Source organism: Phascolarctos cinereus, unplaced genomic scaffold (assembly GCF_003287225.1).
Source record: "Phascolarctos cinereus isolate Bilbo 61053 unplaced genomic scaffold, phaCin_HiC Scaffold_4;HRSCAF=312, whole genome shotgun sequence".
Taxonomy (NCBI): Eukaryota; Metazoa; Chordata; class Mammalia; order Diprotodontia; family Phascolarctidae; genus Phascolarctos; species Phascolarctos cinereus.
In genome coordinates this window covers 557,632,358-557,652,164 of record NW_027555847.1, presented here as the reverse complement: position 1 = coordinate 557,652,164, position 19,807 = coordinate 557,632,358, and positions in this window count along the sequence as shown.

The following is a 19,807-nucleotide window of genomic DNA, read 5'->3' as shown; positions in this document are numbered from 1 at the left end:
AGTAGAAGGAGGATTTGAACCCAAGTCCTCTGACTCCTAATCCATTGCTTTTTCCAAAGTACCACTTGTGAGGCTTGCCCTATGGGGAAAATTCTACAGGGAGTATTTCTTAAAAACTTTTTAAAGATTAGGATTTTAAAATGCCATCCATTCACTAAAACTAAAGGGATTTCCAGGGAATCTGCATCTGTCAAGACAACGTTGCTGATGGAATATCATAACTGAAGTGTTCTTAATAATTGTGGGGCATGTAAACTACAAATGAATCTTGCTGTGTTCCTCACAGCAACAAACCATTCGGAACAAGACTCAAATGATAGCAAACTATATTCAAATAGAGGGTTTTTTCCTGAACAAAAAAAAAAGCTTTTATCATCTATTTAACTAGAAAGCTGCTCCTAATTAAAGCTCATTAAGTTAAAAAAAAAAACTCAACACCCAACACAACCGTTTTAATTTATATGCCATTAAGGACAAAATGCTCCAAAACCCAAATTACTTTCTCAGGGTCACAAGAGAAAAATACATTCTTTAGAGACACAACTGCTTTTGAAAAAATGAGAGCAAAATCCTACCTTAAAAGTTGATCAACATTTTTAGAATACACTTCTATGAATATGATAATCTAAGCCATTGCAACAACCAGTTGCATGGGAAGGCTCACAATAGGCAAAGGGACAACTTTCTGGTGTCATTTATTTTCCTCTGGTTTAACTGCATGACCTGGTAATAAAGGCATAATTACACACCTGCCAATCTGCAAAAGATTTTCTTCTGAGCAGAGGAAGGAAATAAATGAAAAAACTGAATGCAGAGTCAAATATGATGTGAAACTCAGCTAGAGTATTTCCTTTGGCAAAAGTCAGGCAGAAGTTAGCCAGCCTGTGTCTGGTAAAGGATCAGGGGTTTGCTGGAGCCAGCTCAAACTGGCTCATGAGAGTCAATTGTCAAATTTTCAGTGTGAACTTTTATACTTTGGAAAGTGGTAAACACTACAAGTCAAGATTTGGTTAATTTAGTAAACTTGCTTGTTTCATTCTTTAAGTTATTAATTCTTTAATTTGTTAATTTATTAACTTGGTTTTTGTTAATTATCTAGATTTAAGAAAGTGATGGAGAAAACGCTGATAATGCGGATTAAACTTAAAAGTGTGTTATGCATACCCCTTCTTCCCTCTAAAAGGCCAGTTGTTGAACATTTGCCAGCACATTGCTAGATGGAGCTTCAGTGATGCTGACCATGTGTACACTAAGGATAATAGGACCATAGGTCTAAAATTGGAAGGAACCTCAGTAAACTTTTAAGAGTGGAGGGAACATGAGGTGGTGATAAGTACTATTCAGGTCAGTTGCTGAGTGCAGAGGGTGCCCAGAACATTGATCAATGTGTGTGGGATGGAGAGGAAAGGATCACTGCTACTGAACATTCAAGTTGGGGAGAACATCCCTGACTCCTTAATAGGCAGGTGGGTGCGTACAGCCCTTTGTAGAGCCTAGGAGTGGATTTTGAAAGTATTGAGGAGTATGTGTATAACAATAGGAATATACAAATTTGTTACGTGTGCTTGGTCTCCATAGCCAGGCAGATAGATGATTATGATATATAATTCAATGAAAAATGTCCTAACCCAGTCTTGGGAAATAGATCCTCCAATGGCTGTGAGAGTGTTGTTCAGTCATTTTTCATTTGTGTCCAACTATTCATGACCCTATTTGGGATTTTCTTGGCAAAGACACTGGAGTGGTTTGCCATTTCCTTCTCCAGCTCATTTTATGAATGAGGGAACTGAGGCAAACAGAGTTAAGTAACTTGCCCAGGGTCACACAGCTAAGTAAGTGTTTGCAACCTGATTTGAACTCAGGAAGATGAGTCTTCCTGACTCCAGCCCAGGACTCTATCCACTGCCACTTAGCCATCTCCATGACTGTAGACCCTTCTAATTACGTTGCAATATAGAGTGCCTTGCACACAATAGATACTTAATGAGTCTTTGTTGAATCAAATTGAATTGAAAGTGTTAGATTGGAAGTTAGAGGACCTAGGTTTAAATTTGAAGGAGCTGACAATTACATGCCTGACCTTCATTTAGACAGGCATCAGAATCCTCTGATTAGATGGGTATAGTACTTGCTCCAGGACCATTCCTCTAACTTTCACTTATCTCTGCAGGTTGGGTGGGGGAGGGATGTCTAACTTAAGTTTTAGGGGTAAGCCCAAGGCACTATATACCAAACATTGTAGCTCACAAGCCCCCAGTAGTGTGCTTCTCATTAATGATCAGCCAGCAGACTCATTTAGTTCTTAGTAATATCGTAGTAAGAACAGTAATTATAAAAGATTTAACAAAAAATTTGGTCAACCTCTTCCACAAATGCACAGAGTTTATGAGGAAGGGAGAGGGTGGGCATGAACTTAAGATGCAATGGTAGTGAGGTACACACGTAGAAGTCATGTGTGGCCAAGGCAAATCACACCTACACAACTGCCGAGACTTAATGTCCTTTGTCTCTCCATAGAGTCTTCACAAAGTTCAGGATGGGGCATGACATCAATGATAGACATGTCACTTAGCTGCTATGGCTCCTCACAGGGTACCATGTTCCTACTAGATGGATGGGCTTGCTCTTCACAGGGCACTGTGTCTCTGCTGATTGGATTTATCTGTGGCCATGCTGCCCTAGGTACACTGTTTGGTGACTAGGCTGGCTACTTACAGGGTATGGAATCTGGGATGAATGGGTTGATTTGCTGGACTCTCAGGCCTTGACTTTAAGTGGGCAGCTATGGTCTCCAAAAGATCCAGCTTCAAGCTTTGGTAGGTGCTCCTGGGCTCTTTCAGCTTGAATGCTGAAAGGGTAGGGACCCTTAGCCTAAGATTGGCAAAGAAGTCTATCAAATTCTGCTCCATCAAGACCTCAGCTCTGAGATTTGTCACTGGGAAGTGACAATAGGAGAGCTATAACTGCTTCTCTGTAACTATTATTCCTGGTTCAGAGCTGGGGTTCCTTGGTGAGAGACCTCGTGCTAATTTATGGTAACCATCCAGTACATTATCCTTCCTTCCAAATACTCCCCTTTTCCTAACTTTCCTGTTACTGTTGAGGGTATCACCATTCTCTCAGCCACCCATACTCAACCTGAGTGCATTCCTCAATTCCTCACTTTCTCTCACCCTCCAGACCCAATCAGTTATAAAGTCTTATCATTTCTGCCTTTGTAACATCTCTCATCTATGCCCTTCTCTCTTCTGACACTGCCACCACCTGGTGCAGGCCTATATTACCTCATGCCTTGACTATTGCAGTGGTTGGTTTCCTTGCCTCAAGTGTCTTCTCTTTCCCATCCATCCACTAATTTGCTTTCAAATTGATCTTCCTAAAGCATGTCTGACCATGTCACTCCCCACCTATATCCATTAACTTTCAGTGGCTCCCTATTTCAAATCAAATATAAAATCCTCTGTTTGGATTTTAAAATCCTTCAAAACCTGGCCCTTCCCATATTTCCACTCTTCTTAGCTCTTCTTGCCCTCCACATACTCCATGATCCAATGGCTCTGGCCTCCTTCATGCTATTCAAACATGGCACCTCATCTCTTGATTCTGCACATTTTCACCCCATGTCTGGAATTGTCTCCTTCCTCATTTCTGCCTCCTGGCTCCCTTCAAATCTCAGCTAAAATCCCACTTTTGCAAGAAGGTTCTTCTGGTCCTCCTTAATCTTAGTACCTTCCTTCTGAGACTATCCTCAATTTACCCTGTGCATGTCTTGTCTGTACAGTTGTTTACTAGACTGTGAGTGCCTTGAAAGCAGGGACTAGTATATTTTTGCCTTTATTTGCATCCTCACTGTTTAGTATAATGCATGACACATAGTTAATGCTTAATAAATGCTGGTTCACTTGCCTTGACTCACAAAAAAATACTAGAATCATATTTGCCCCTAAATATTTCCAAATGTATCACAAATACATAATTTTGTTATTGTAGCAACTCCTTCCACCAAAACAGATTGCAACCAGTTTGTTAAAGCTGTCTGAGACATACAGAAATTAAGTGACTTGATGAGGGTCATACAATTAATAATTGTTAGGGGCAGGACTTGTAGACAAGTCTTGTCATGGGTTCCCAGACCAGCACCCTCACTACTGTATAACACAGCCTTTAACATAATACATATACACCTAAAATAGTAAATAGCAAAGTTGGCCAAGTATCCATCTGGACATAGTAGCATGGTACATGCTATTCATGTAGGTTAGAGAACCTGAAAGATAATTTTTGCTCATTGGAAGTGATAGTCACAAATAATATGTTGTTGTTTTCATCTAAGATTCCAATGGATTCTTTTATTCTGTGCACATATGTCCTCAAGTCAACTTTTCTTTCTTTGGCAACACCTACTCATCCCTCTGTTTCTATTCCTGTGATTGAAGATTTTCATTTAGTTCCCGGATTCTGTCTGTAATTACTCTTTTGTGATTATACCATACCCCATCAAGTTAAACTACAAAGAAGATCTGGACATTGTATTCTTTGGATGTGCTAAGTAAACAAAAGTTGTTTTGTTTCTCTCTGGTAAATCCGTGTGTAATAACACGATTCTAAAAAAGTTGGGAACTGGAAAATTACATTGCCATGTCACATTCATTTAATGTATTTTCTTTGGACTTTGTTAGGGTGAGAAGGGAGGGAGACCCTAGTGTTTTTGTTTTTCTTTGTAAGAGTCGGGGAGAGCTGGAGGCTTAGAGGACTGACGATGGGAAACAGCTTGGTGTTTCTGGTAGAAATGATAAACGTTGGTTTGAATTGAGAGTCATGAAGCCTCACCAATGTTATGCACCCCTGGTGACTCAGTAGTTTGTAGAAAAGCAAATTGTTAAATCCAACCCTTAATGTAGTGAAAGCCAATTTTTTTTAAGAGTTGGGACACTATATTACCATATGTCAGTGCTATAAAAATTAAAGTAGACTAACTTTAATTTCATTTTGAGTTTTAACTTTATTTGGAGAGAACAGCATGGCATAGTAGGAAGAACCCTGCTTGGGTTTGAATTCCAGCTGTGTTATTTATTATGTGACTTTAGGCAAGTCACATAACTTCTAAGAATCTATTTCTCTCTTACCTGTTAAATCAGGAGGTCTGACTAAATGATCTATGGTCCCTTCCATTTATGACAATCTATGAGTCATTTTAACTCTCTGACCTCCAGTTTTCTTATCTCTAAAAGAGAGCTAATAGTATTTGCATGACTTACCCCACAGGGTTCTTTATATTCTTTAGCTTACAAATAGTTGGACTTGAATTTACTAGAGACACAGTAGCATCGTGGACATGCTGGACTTTGTGTCAAGAAGTTATAGCTTCAAATCCTTTCTCCAAATTTCACTAGTTGCCCAACCATGGGCAAGTCACTTAATCTCTCTGAACCTTACTTGTTCATGTATAAAACGGGAATTCTGTTATTTGTTATACTTATTCCATGGAGCTGTTGTGATATACCAATGAAACAATATCTATAAAGTACTTTGCAAACCTGAAGGCTCTTGCCATTAGCAATGTAAGTACCATTCTTATTTGACTCTTATTGCATATTAGATGGTTATGTTACTTTTTGTAGGCATCATATTATCTCCCCACTTAGACTGTAGAAACTCAAAAGAAGGGGTAGAGTGTCTGATACTTCTTTGTATCCTCAACAAATGGTGCTTCTAATCAGTCAGCGTATCCATGGAATACCCTGCCTGTACACCTGTCATTCCTTGCCAGATCTCATCACACCCTTCCACTAGACCCAGCGTTTTCTTCTACCCCTGCAACACTACCTACTTTGGCCACACCCAGCATGGAGGTTCAGATAGTGACTAATATCTAGCGCCAATGGCCTTTGTGGAGACTGAGAACTTCACACCTACTATTAGCCCTATCCTATCAAATTCACACCAACTATTACTCTTCTCATTTTTATATTACTTCATCACCATTCATCTAGGAGGAAAGCACCCCTACTCCCACCTCCTATTCTCTCATGTATATCTTCCTCAATCTTACTGTACCTATGTCCCACTCCAACTGTGTCCACCCCTCTCATTGTGCCCCTCTGGAATTCCCATTCCATAATGAACAAACTTCCCTTCATTCTGGACCACTTCTCATGCTCTTGTCTTAATGTTCTCACTGACATGTCTTCCCCTGACAAACACTGTATCCATGGCTGTCCTTTCTAGCACTGGCAGTACCTTCTTTACCTTCCCCACACAACACAACAGACTTGCAGAGGAAGTTCTTGCTCCCCATTGCCCCTCCAAAACACTCCTTTTGCTCTCATCACTATGCAACTTCTCTTTGTTAGAAGTTCATGCTACTAAAATTTTCCATCCTGTATAAACCATGGTGGCTATTGTCTACTGCCTCCCAAGTCACTGTGCCTCCTTTCTCAAGGAATTTAACACCTGGTTCACTATCTTCTCTTTTCTCAAACTCCTTCCTTTACACTAAGTCCCTTTGCTAAGAGACTTCAACATTCATCCTGATGCTTTCTCAAACACCCTGACCTCTCAGTTCCTTAACCACTTCAAATCTCATGACCTACTCCTCCAGTCCTCCTCAGTCACATACAAGTATGGACATATCCTGCATCTCAGCATTACCCGTGAGTGTTCTACTTCCTTGACCCAAAACTCTAACATTCCTCCATCAGTCTCTAACCTCCTACCATTCCATCTCTCCCTATGCTTAAAACCTCCTAAACCTTGTCTTCACCATCACCCCTCAGTATTTTCTTTGGCCATTGCCATGCTATAACTTTACTTTCTTTCCTTCCAAATGTTAACCCCACAGTCAACCAATTTAACTTCACATTGTCCTCTACTCTTCAATTCCTCATTCCTTTGTCCTATTGCCACTCATCCTTTGCCAAACTCTGGCCCCAGATTACTTCTGCTATCATGCTCTAATACTCCTATTCATGAATGGGGATGAAAGAAGTTGTACTACCAAATTTATGCTTTCTAACTTCACCTGGGCTCCCATTGTAGCAAGGCAATTTTTTATGCCTTCCTCACTGATCACCAACTCACTTCCTACAAAAGTTATTGTAAACCTTCTTTTCTCTCTTTAAGCCTCCCATACCTCACATCTTCTCCAATACTCTCAGTTGAAGACCTTGCTTCTTATGTTATAGATAAATTCTAGGCCATTCACCATTAGCTCCTTCTTCTCCCCTTTTTTTCATCTCAAAACTTCTTGACATCATTCCCATTATATCCTTCTTTCCTCCACACTCTGATAATGAAGTAGCCCTATTCCCTGCCAAGTCTAACCCCTTTATATATGACCTTGGTCCCATCCCCTTAGATTGTTTGCTCAAACATAATCTCCTTCTCCTCCTCCTCTTCTTCATTTTCCTCCTCCTCCTCCTTCTGCTTCTCTCTCCCTCCCTCCCTCTCTCTCTCTCTCTCTCTCTCTCTCTCTCTCTCTCTCTCTCTCTCTCTCTCTCTCTCTCTCTCTCTCTCACCCCTTCTCCCCACCCTCTTTTTCTCTCTCTTTCTTGGTGACCTCATCAACTTCTCTCCCAAGAGCTTCAGTCTGATATGACCAGTCAGTCAGTCAACAAGTACTTATTAAGTTCCTATTACATGTTAAGCACTGTGCCAAGCACTGGGGAGACAGAGAAAGATCCAAAAAATTCCCTGCTTCCAAGTCTAAAGAACTACATGCTGACAAGATATAAACAAGGTAAATGGGAGATTATTTCAGAGGGAAGGCACCAAGATTAAAAAGGACTGGGAGAGGTTTCTTGCAGAAGGTGGTACTTTAGCTGAGATTTGAAGAAAGCCAGGGAGCTAAGAGGTAGATATGAAGAAGAGGAGTTCCAGACCTGGGGGAAAGCCATTGAAAATGCCTATTGGACACTTCAAACTGGATTTCCCAAAGGTGTCTCAAACTCAGAATCTCTAAAACAGAAGGAACTATCTTTCCCCTCAAGTCTAGGCTCCTTCCAAATTTCCCTATTTCTAGCAAAGGCCTCACCATCTTTCCAGTGTCCCAGGTTTGTAATGATGTCATCTTGGATTCCTCCCCTCATTCACCTCACAAATACAATCAGTTTCCAAAACTTGTCGTTTCTACCTTTGCAATATTTCTCATACCCAACAACATCTTTTTGCTCGTACAGGCACCAGCTTGGTTCCAAGCCTCTTTGCCTCTTACCTAGAGTATTGCAATGGTCTTCCTGCCTCAAATATCTGCTCAGTCCAGTTTATTCTCTACTCAGTTACTAAAGTGACTACCCATGGTTGTCATTCTCCTATTCAATAAACTCTACCTATTGCCTCTAGGATAAAATATAAAAACCTTTGGTCTCCCCAACTGATAAATGGTCAAAGGATATAAACAGGCAGTTTTCAGATGAAGAAATTAAAGCTATCTATAGTCATATGAAAAAATGCTCTAGAGAGTGAAAGCAGTGACTTTCTTGAGCTCTCCCCCAAACCCCTCCAAATACTCACAAAAAATGGCTCTAAACAAATTCTGAAGCAGCAGAACCCACAAAACGACAGATTGAAACAAATTTCCAGCCCAAGACAACCTGGATGATTGATCAGAAAGGTGTATTGTGCCAGGCTGGGAGGGCAGTGCAGTGCAGCGTGGGCGCACAGGCCGCAGCTAACCTGGAGCAGGCCTCAGAGAACTGAATCGCAGGCAGGTGTGGAGGTTTCCAGACTCCTCAATCCACCAATGCCAAAGACAACTTAGAAGGTCAGTGGGAAAAGTCTGTTTCTGTCGGTGGTCAGAGAGGAAGGTAGAGTCTCAGCTCCATTCCCCAAGAGCGTGGCCCGGGGTGGGGGAGCAGCTGCTTCCCGAGCTTCCGGCCCACAGACTGAGGGGGAATACAGTGGCTGATCAGAGAGGGACTGCAGGGATCTCTTTGCCAGTGCTGAGGCAGGAATCTCTTGCTTTGCCCATGTGTGGATCTGGGTAACAGTTCTGGGCGGAGGTACTGAGGTGAGGAGGAGTGGTGGCGTGGTGGAGCTTGTAGTGGCTGTGGAGAGGAACCCCTCCTCACAGTTACGGGACAGAAAGAATACTTGTGGTCACAGGCCAGGAAAGGAGTAAACACCTCGCCCCTTATCATACCACCTTGGAAGAACTGAAAATTTACAGGTCCCTACAAGTATCTCTGAAAACAGCTACACAAACCCCTGAAGCTTGGGACAGTACACTCTCCACATTGGAAGCAGACTCTTACCTTAACAAGGAGTTTAAAACTCAAGTAATTGGCTGGGATCATGAGCAAGCAGCGCAAAAAGAGTCAGAGTATATTATCTTACTTTGGTGAAAAAGAAGATCAAAATATACAACCAGAAGAAGACAACAAAATCAAAGCTCCTACATCCAAAGCCTCCAAGAAAAATATGAACCAGTCTCAGGCCTTGGAAGAGCTCAAAAGGGATTTTGAGAAGCAAGTAAGGGAAGTAGAGGAAAAACTGGGAAGAAAATGAGAGTGATGCAAGAAAATCATGAAAAAGAAGTCAACAGCTTGCTAAAGGAGACCCAAAAAAATACTGAAGAAAATAACACCTTAAAAAACAGCCTAAGCAGTCATCAAAACTGCTTGGTACTGGCTAAGAAATAGGGAGGTGGATCAGTGGAATAGGTTAAATATGCAAGACACAGTAGTCAATGACTATAGTAATCTATTATTTGATAAACCCAAAGACCCCAGCTTCTGGGATAAGAACCCACTCTGAAAAAAACTGCTGGGAAAACTGGAAAAGAGTATGGCAGAAACTAGGCATAGACCCAAATCTCACACCATATACCAAAATAAAGTCAAAATGGGTTCAGGACTTAGATATAAAGGCTGATACCATAAGTAAACTGGGAGAACAAGGAATAATTTACCTATCAGATCTATGGAGAACAGAAGAATTCATGACCAAACAGGAGATAGAGAACATTATGAAAAGCAAAAAGGATAATTTTGATTACATTAAATTGAAAAGTTTTTGCACAAACAAAGCCAATGCAACTAAGATTAGAAGGAAGGTAGAAAATTGGGAAAGAATTTTTACAACCAGTCTTTCTGATAAAGGCCTCATTTCTAAAATATATAGAGAATTAAGACAAATTTATAAGAACACAAGCCATTCCCCAACTGATAAATGGTCAAAGGATATGAACAGGCAGTTGTCAGATAAAGAAATTAAAGCCATCTATAGTCATATGAAAAAATGCTCTAAATCATTATTGATTGGAGAAATGCAAATCAAAACAACTCTCGGGTACCACATCACACCTATCAGATTGGCCAACATGACAAAACAGGAAAATGATAAATGTTGGAGAGGATGTGGGAAAATTGGAACACTAATACATTGTTGGTGGAGTTGTGAAATGATCCAACCATTTTGGAGAACAATTTGGAACTATGCCCAAAGGGCTACAAAAATGTGCATACCCTTTGATCCAGCAATAGCACTTCTAGGGCTATATCCCAAAGAGATCAAACAAATGGGAAAAGGACCCACATGTACAAAAATATTCATAGCAGCTCTTTTGTGGTGGCAAAGAATTGGAAACTGAGAGGATGCCCATCAGTTGGGGAATGGCTGAGCAAGTTGTGGTATATGAATGTAATGGGATACGATTGTTCTATAAGAAATGATGAACAGGCTGACTTCAGAAAAACCTGGAAAGACTTATATGGTCTGATGCTGAGTGAAGTAAGCAAACCCAGAGGACTTTGTATACAATAGCAGCCACGTTATGCAATGACTAAGAATGTTAAACTGAACCCTTCTCAGCATTACGAGGATCTAAGACATCTCCAGAGGCGTCAGGATGGAAAATGCTGTCCACATCCAAAGAAAGAACTATGGAAGTCAAATCGCTCTCACTTAATTTTACCTTAAGTTGAATTTTGTTTCATCTTTCCGATGGCTCCTCCTATTGGTTTTAATTTTTACTTACAACTTCACTAATGTGAAAATATGTTTAATGGGTATGTAAATGTAAAGCCTATGTCAGATTGTGCGCCGTCTTGGGGGGGTGGGGGGGAAGGGAGAAAAAAAATTTCAACTCAAAAGCATATGGAAAAAAATAATAAAAAAAACCCAGCCTAACCCAAATGGCAAAAGAGGTCCAAAAAGCCAATGAGGAGAAAAATACCTTAAAAAGCAAAATTGGCCAAATGGAAAAGGAAGTCCAAAAGATTACTGAAGAAAATACTTCCTTAAAAATTAGAATAGAGCAATTGGAAGACAGTGACTTTATGAGAAATTAAGACACTGTAAAACCAATCTAAAAGAATGAAAAATTAGAAAACAATGTGAAATACTTCATTGGAAAAACAACTGACCTGGCAAATAGATCCAGGAGAGAGAATTTAAAAATTATTGGACTATCTGAAAGCCATGATCAAAAAAAGAGCCTAGACATCATCTTTCAAGAAATTATCAAGGAAAACTCCCCTGATATTTTAGAACCAGAGGGCAAAATAGAAATTGAAAGAATCACAATCTCCTCCTAAAAGAGATCCCCAAAGAAAACTCCTAGGAATATTGTAGCCAAATTCCAGAGTTCCCAGGTCAAGGAGAAAATATTACAAGCTGCCAGAAGGAAACAGTTCAAGTACTGTGGAAACACAATCAGGATAACACAAGATTTAGCAGCTTCTACATTAAAGGACCACAGGGCATGGAATATAATATTCCAGAGGGCAAAGGAGATAGGATTACAACCAAGAATCACCTACCCAGCAAAACTGAGTATAATCCTTCAGGGGAAAAAATGGTCATTCAGTGAAATAGAGGACTTTCAAGCATTCTGATGAAAAGACCAGAGCTAATAGAAAATTTGACTTTCAAATACAGGACTCAAGAACATGAAGAGGTAAACAGGAAAGAGAAATCATAAGAGACTTATTAAGATTGAACTGTTTACATTCCTGCATGGAAAGATGATATTTGTAACTCATGAGACTTTGTCAGTATTAGGGTAGTTGGAGGAAAAATTATATGTATGTATAGATAGATAGATAGATAGATAGATAGATAGATAGATAGATAGATAGAGAGAGGGCACAGGGTGAGTTGAAGATTAAGGGGTCATATCTGGAGAATAAAATTAAGGGATGAGAGAGGATTATACTAGAGAAGAAAGGGAGAGGTAGAATGGGGTAAATTATCTCACAAAAAAAAACAGAAAAGAAAAGTCTTACAGTGGAGGGGAAATGGGGGAAGGTGAGAGGGAATGAGTGAATCTTATTCTCATAGGATTTGGCTTAAGGAGGGAATAACATACACATTCAATTGGGTATGGAAATCTGTCTTACCCTACAGGAAAATAGGGGGGAAGGGGACAAGAGAGCAGGGGATGATAGAGAGGATTGGGAAAGGGGTAATCAGAAGCAAATACTTCTGAGGAGGGACAGGGTCAAAAGAAAGAATAGAATAAATGGGAGGGCAGGATAGGATTAAGGGAAATAGAGTTAGTTTTTCACAACATGTCTACTATGGAAGTGTTTTGCATAACTGCACATGTATAACCTATATTGAGTTGCTTGCCTTTTCAATGAGGGTGGGTGGGGAGGGAGGAAGGGAGAAAATTTGGAACTCAAAGTTTTAAAAGCACATGTTTAAAAAAAGTTTTCACATGCAACTGGGAAATAAGAAATACAGGAAATGGGGTACAGAAGTCTATCCTGCCCTAGGAAAATAGAAGGGGAAGGGGATAAGAGAAGGGGGGAGAGATAGAAGAGAGGACATAGGGGAAGGGATATTCAGAATGCATGCCATGCTGGGGTGGGGGGAGGGGCAAGATGGGGTGAAAATTTGGAACTCAAAATCTTGTGGAAGTAAATATTGAAAACTAAAAATAAATAAATTTATATTTACAAAAATCAACAAAAAATGCTCTAAATCACTATTGATTAGAAAAATGCAAATCAAAACAACTCTGAGGTACCACATTACACCTATCAGATTGGCTAACATAACAAAACAGGAAAATGATAAATGTTAGAGATGGGAAAATTGGAACACTAATGCATTGTTGGTGGAGTTGTGAAATGATCTAACCATTTTGGAGAACAATTTGGAACTATGTCCATAGGGCTATAAAAACATGCATACCTTTTGACCCAGCAATAGCACTTCTAGGGCTGTATCTCAAAGAGATCATAAAAATGGGAAAAAGACCCACATATACAAAAGTATTTACAGCAGCTCTTTCTGTGGTGGTGAAGAAACTGGAAATTGAGAGGATGCCCATCAATTGGGGAATGGCTGAACAAGTTGTGGTATATGAATGTAATGGAACACTATTGTGCTATAAGAAATGGTGAGCAGGTGGACTTCAGAAAAACCTGGAAAGGTGTATATGGACTGATGCTGAGTGAAATGAGCAGAACCAGGAGAAAATTGTACATAGTAACAGCCACATTGTACAATGACTAACTTTGATAGACATAGCTCTTCTCAGCAATGCAAGGATCTAAGACATCTCCAAAAGTCTCATGATAGAAAGTGCTACCCACATCCACAGAAAGAACTATGGAATCTAAATGCAGATCAAAGCATACTGTTTGCTCTTTTTTCCTTCTGTTTTATTTTGTTTCTTCTTTCTTATGGTTCTTCCTATTGGTTTGAATTCTTTACAATATGACTAATGTGAAAATATGCTTAATAGCAATGTATATGTAGAACCTATATCAGATTGTGTGCCATCTTGGGGAGGGAGGTAGAGAGGAAGGGGGAGGGAGAATTAAAACTCAAAAGCTTATGGAAGTTATTGTTGAAAACTAAAAATAAATTCATTAATTAAAAAAACAAAAACATAAAAAACCTCTGGCCTGTCACAACTTTGCCCCAACTTCTTCTAACTTCATTGCATATTACTGCCTCTCATATGCTGTGCTTTATACCCAAGCTGCCTTTTTCTCTATTCCTCACAAATAAACTTCAACTTTTGTCTTTGAGCCTTTGTACTGGCCATCCCAACATACCTAGAATGCATTTTTTCTTCTCTTCTCCTTCAAGACGCAACTTAATCCTTCTCTGACTCCTTCATCAAATCACAGCTCTGGGAAAAAGAAGATAGCTCAAAGTCACATAGTCCAACTTCATTTTATAGATGAGGAAATAAGGACCAGACAGGTCACATAACTTAGCCATGGTCACACAGGTAGTGAGAAACAGAGCTAGGATTTGAATCTATGTTCAGCATCCTCTGACCCCACGTCCTAGTGCTATTCCCACTATCGGATTTAAGACCAGCTTGGTTAAGAGTGAAGGCCCTGGTTTGGAGAGTGTAACAAAATTCAGTTAAATTCAGTAAACATCGAATTTGTGGTTCCTACCTCCAAGGCATTGGGGTAAGTGCTGGGAGTACAGAGACAAAAATGAGACAATTGCTGGTCTCAAGAAGCTTATATCCCATTTGGAGAAATTTAGCATGTACACTAGTCCTAAGTATATAGAAAGCAATACAAAGCATTTTCAAAAGGGTGAGAGTATTTGTAACTCATACATAGTGCCTAGCATGCAGTAGGCATATAATAAATGTTTATTAGCTGACTCCTAGAAGCTGTAGCATGTGCAGTAGCCATACTCTGGTAAAATGTTCTTGGTGGACGAGCTAAACCAGGGGGAGGGTAACTGACAGGCCTCAAACCTGTCAGTGAGTTAGGGGGACGTCTACCCCAAGCATGGGAAGACTTCACCTGGTGGAATGGGCAGATGAGAACAATTTGTTCTAACTACCATAAAGTCAGCTGAAGCAGGCACTATGGAGCATTTGGAGGTTGGTCAGACAGTGAAGATGCCAAGGTCACCAGTTGTCTTGACTTTTCTCCTGCCACTGGACTTTGATGGCTCAGGAAGAGAAAGTGAAGCTGACGATTTTGTGCAACTCTGCCTCACTTAAATACAACTGGTCTGCAAATCAAGACATTACTCTGTGATATCATTAGCCTTCTTCGAAAACAACAAGCACATTCTGAAGTCTTGTAGAGATAAAATATCATTTCCCACAAGTTGCCCTAACTTTTTGTGTATTGTGCTATGCACTCTCTGTTCAATTCTGACAAAATAGGAAAAAAAAAACCACAGGCTCTTCCTTAAACAAAATATGTAGCAGCTGTCTCAGAGCCTCTTCTATCTCCTCTGCCAACCCTCTTCCTCCTTCATGTGGGAAAACAAAGTTTCTGTCAATGGAGCAAAGGGGCTTTTGCTGATCATACAACAAGGGTTTAGATCTAGAGTATTGCTGATGATTTCAGTGTTTAAGGCAATCATTGAATAATGTGCAGAACTTTTTTTTAACATTAATTTGGTCTAATAAAAATTACCTGAAGTAGAACTAAAAGGGAAACTAATAAGAGCTGAAATATGTTAAATATACATAGATGAATTTTCTATAAACATAGGAATTTTTTCAAAAAAAAAAATAGTCTGTGTCATTGAGTTTGACCTTCACCCAGAGGACAAAGAGGACTCTTTGCCCTTATTTCCCATGAATCCTAATTCCCCACAAATTGGGGTGTTCTATTTGGTGCCCTTTGAACATATCTTGTTTATTGCCATTTCTGTTCATTTGGTCTTGGACCCTTGAACAGCCTCACCCTCCATCCTTGAACAGCCCCCTCCTTAACACCTGTTCAATACCATTCATTCTTCAAGGCCCTGATCAAGTCCACCCTCTTTCATAAAGTGTATTTTGACTGCTTAAACTCACATCCCCCTCCTCTAAAATCAGCTAGTTTAAAGGTGCTCCTTTTGCCTCAAACCACGTACCACTTATATTTCCATTGAACTTTTCATGTGCTTATATTATACCTGTCAAGCTAGATTGTAAGATCCTTGAGTATAAGAAGTACATATTGTAGTTCTTCATATTCCTAACAAGGAATGTATAGACATAGCATGATGATATGTATATAAGCATGAATTTAATTGGTATTTTATTTATTTTATTCTGAACTTAAGAAATAAAACAAGTATTTCCATAACAGAGTAAAATAGAAAAAAAGATGATTGTACATAAAACTACAAATCTATTATGTACAATGTACTATTCCTTTTAAATATACAATAAAGTTATCATGTAACTTTCTTTTTTTCCTCTTTTTTCTCTCTTCCAACCCTAGGCATGGCTACCATTAGACACAAATATGTTTATGTATGTATGAATGTATGTATATACATATACATGTAAAACCATTTTATACATACTTCTATTTATCATTTCTTTCTCTGGATGCATATAGTGTCTTCCTTCATATGTCCTCTGCAGTTAATTTAGGTATTTATTCATATCCAATGATAAATGGCAAAAGAATATGAATAGATATTTATTGAGTTCAATTTATAGATGCCAAAAAGTTGAAAGACAACAGATTATTATTATCATTATTATTGAGTTTCTCCCTCATAGGCAAACAATGGGCAACTTAATTACAATTATGTCAATTCTTATTATAGGAAATAAAGAAAAATGTCTCTTTATATAGACCCTTGGGGAGTCCACACACCAAAATACAAAGGGTTGTTCAGATTCAAGCTTGGAAGACAAAAGTCTCAACTAAATAATGAGGAAAGGTCAAAGAGGAATCATAGCACTCTAGAGCTAGAAGACGTCAAAGTTTAAGTATAAATAGAAAGTGTTGCAACCAGTATCAGTTTCCAGCATTTATCTACTAAACCCAAGAGGACTTAGTCCTTTCCCATTCCTAAAGGATGAAGAAGAAGGCATGAAGTCATAGATACTGTCTGTGAGAAGAAGAGAGAGTGCTCTCCCTGAGCACCACTGTCAATGTTAACAGCTTCTGCCATGGTGATCTAGCAGAAGATAGAATAAGACTAAAGACTGAACTGAACTATGGATCAGTCGCTGACTGGTTGTTGTCTACCTTACCAAAGACAACAATGATGACAACAGCTATCATTTACATGGCTCTTTAAGGTTGGCAAAGTGCTTTACAAATACTCTCCTATTTGATAAACAAAACTGGTAACGTACAAAATCATCCTCATCCTTGTGCTTTCTGGACAGTGTTGTGCTATAGGTCCATTTGTCATTCTTCGGGAACTGTGTTTAATTTTTGCTTTTTTTTTTAAACTTGCTTTTAAAGAAATTGTTTTTCTTCTAACTAATGAATCTTTGAAATGAATTTTGAATTCTAACTAATGAAACTTCAGTGCATTGCTGTATGTTCCTTATGAGGTCATACACAACTGAGAGGGAAGCAATTTTATGATGAGTCACCTAGAGGGAGCAATTACTGGTGATCAAAGCTGAGACACATTCCCTGGATAAAATAAATAAATGAGGGCTTGCAACTATACATAAAGATGTATTATTGATTCAAATTTCATAATTCCATAAGAGCAGAAAAATACCACATGAATTCAGATCAAATGAACCTAGACAAATCCTGAGCTTAAATTCATTTATGTGGGAAAAAGAAAGGGGGTGGATAGGGAGGGAAAGAAAGGGAGAGGAAGAGATGGAGAGTTGGGGGGCTAGAATTCCTTCAATCCATTCTTTCTGAGTTCATTTACTTGACTTTCAGCCCTCTTGTTCCGCCTAGGAAACTTTAGTTCAACCAATCAGTCAACAAACATTTGTTACATGCTCACTATGTGCGAGGCACTGTGCTAAGCATTAGAAATATAGAGAAAGGTAAAAAAAATTTTTTTCTTCCTCCAAGTAGAATATATTCTAATAAGAAAGACAAACTGTAAATAACTAGGTGCATTCAAGACATACAAAGGAGATGTAGGTAATCTGAAAAGACAAGGCAATCATTGACTCAAAGAGGGAGCCAAAGCTTGGGAATAGAAAGAAAACCATTCCTGAGAGTCACACAAGGGTGGGCACCAGCAAGACGGAGTGAACTAGTTCTCCAGCTAAGCACTGTCCCCTACTCCACCTGTTCAATATATAAAAATATACTTGGGGAACAAACCAGATAAGCAGTCAACCAATGTCTATTTGAAGTCCTCCCATGATGAGCAACACATTCCACTTGTGAACTTGTGAAGCCCTGTTAGGAAATTGTTGGGTTTTTTTGTTTGTTTTCCATAGGTTCAGTTGAAATTTGTGTCCATGTAACTTTCATCCATGTATCTTGCTGGGACCAAACAACAAAAACAGACTTATCCGTCTTCCACATGACAGCCCTTTAAATATTTGAACATAAGGATCATGTCCTTTTCCTCACTCTGAGTCTTCTCTTATTTATTCCTTAGCTCCTTCAATAGATCCACTTACTTTGTGATTATAAGGCCTCCTTCCATATTGACATCAGTCTATTAATCACCATTTATTGGATCTAGTCATGAAGTCAGCATTGATTTAACAATTCAGTTTACATTTCTCCATCTTGTCCATAAGGAGAATGTTAAAGAATTGTCAAATGTTCTTCTGAAATTTGGGTATATTATATTGATGGCAATTCCCTAATCAAGATCAGAGGATCATGGTCTGAGGTAATCTAGACCAATTGCTTAACTTTACAGAATAAGAAATTGAAGCTCTGAGAGTTTACATGACTTGCTAAGGTTATACGGGTAGTAAGTGACAGAGCCAGGATTTGAAGCTATGTATTCTGACTCTAATTCAGGAATCTTTGTAGTATACTAGACTAGGAACTCTGTGAAACGAAAAATCAAGATTAATCTACTATGACTAGTCCTCAATGAACTCATGCTGCCTCTTAGTGGTTACCACTTCCTTCCTAAATACTCACAAACTCACATTTTAATGAAGTCATTCTAGAATTTCTAGAATTTTGCCAAGAATCAATCTTAAGCTCGTAGCTATAGTTGGGAAAACCCATTTCCCTTTTTTTTTTAAAAAAAAAAATCTATTTCTAGTACTGTGGCACCAAGAATACTAACAATGGGGGCAGCTAGCTGGTGCAGTGGATAGAGTACCAGGTGTGGAGTCAGGAGGACTTGAGTTCAAATCTGGCTTCAGACACTTACTATCTATGTGACCCTGGGCAAGTCATTTAACCCCGATTGCCTCCCCCCCAAAAAATACTAACAAAGATTTGGCAATCATATACCTACACATCCTTCTATTATCCTGGATTGTGGTTCTATTAAGGTCAGAAAGCTAACTCATTGAAATTAATTAAATGTTCTTTTTACCATCTTTGCACTTTTGGGGGGGGGTTGATTTAGCTAATCTAAAAGCATTGTCCTTGGTGGAGAAAATGGAAGCAAAATAGGTGTTGAGTAGTTTTGTCTTCTTTCTAAAGCCAATTATCATTGTTCCATACGCTCCAAGCAGCAGTTCCATTATCTTTATTCTTTAATCTTCATCTTGTTCCCAACAAAGTTAAAAAGAAGTCAATAGTATAGTCTGTTTCCCATAGCATTCATAGTCTACTTTAGTTGCTTTGAACTTTGATGGTCCTGACATTCTTATAGGATGATACTGCTCTTTTGCACTGGGCATTAAGCCTCAGTTAGGTGCTCTTGTTTCTACAGACTACATTTTGTCCCCTACCACATCTGTGATTTCATTATTATAAGGAGCTCTCAATAATAAACTTTCTCTACTAAATGTAAATTGACTCTTTCTCTGTGATTTTAGAGAGTAGCCTGGGAGCATCAAGAGGCTGAGTGGCTTGCCGAGAGTCACATTGCCTATCTATGGCAGAAGAAGTCCTTGAACCCCAGTTTCTGACTCTGAGGCCAGTTTGCTGGCCATCATGCCACATTTCCTCTTTATTCTTTATATGCTTTTCAGTAATCTGTTCCATGAGTTCCCTAAGGAACTGCATTAATCTTT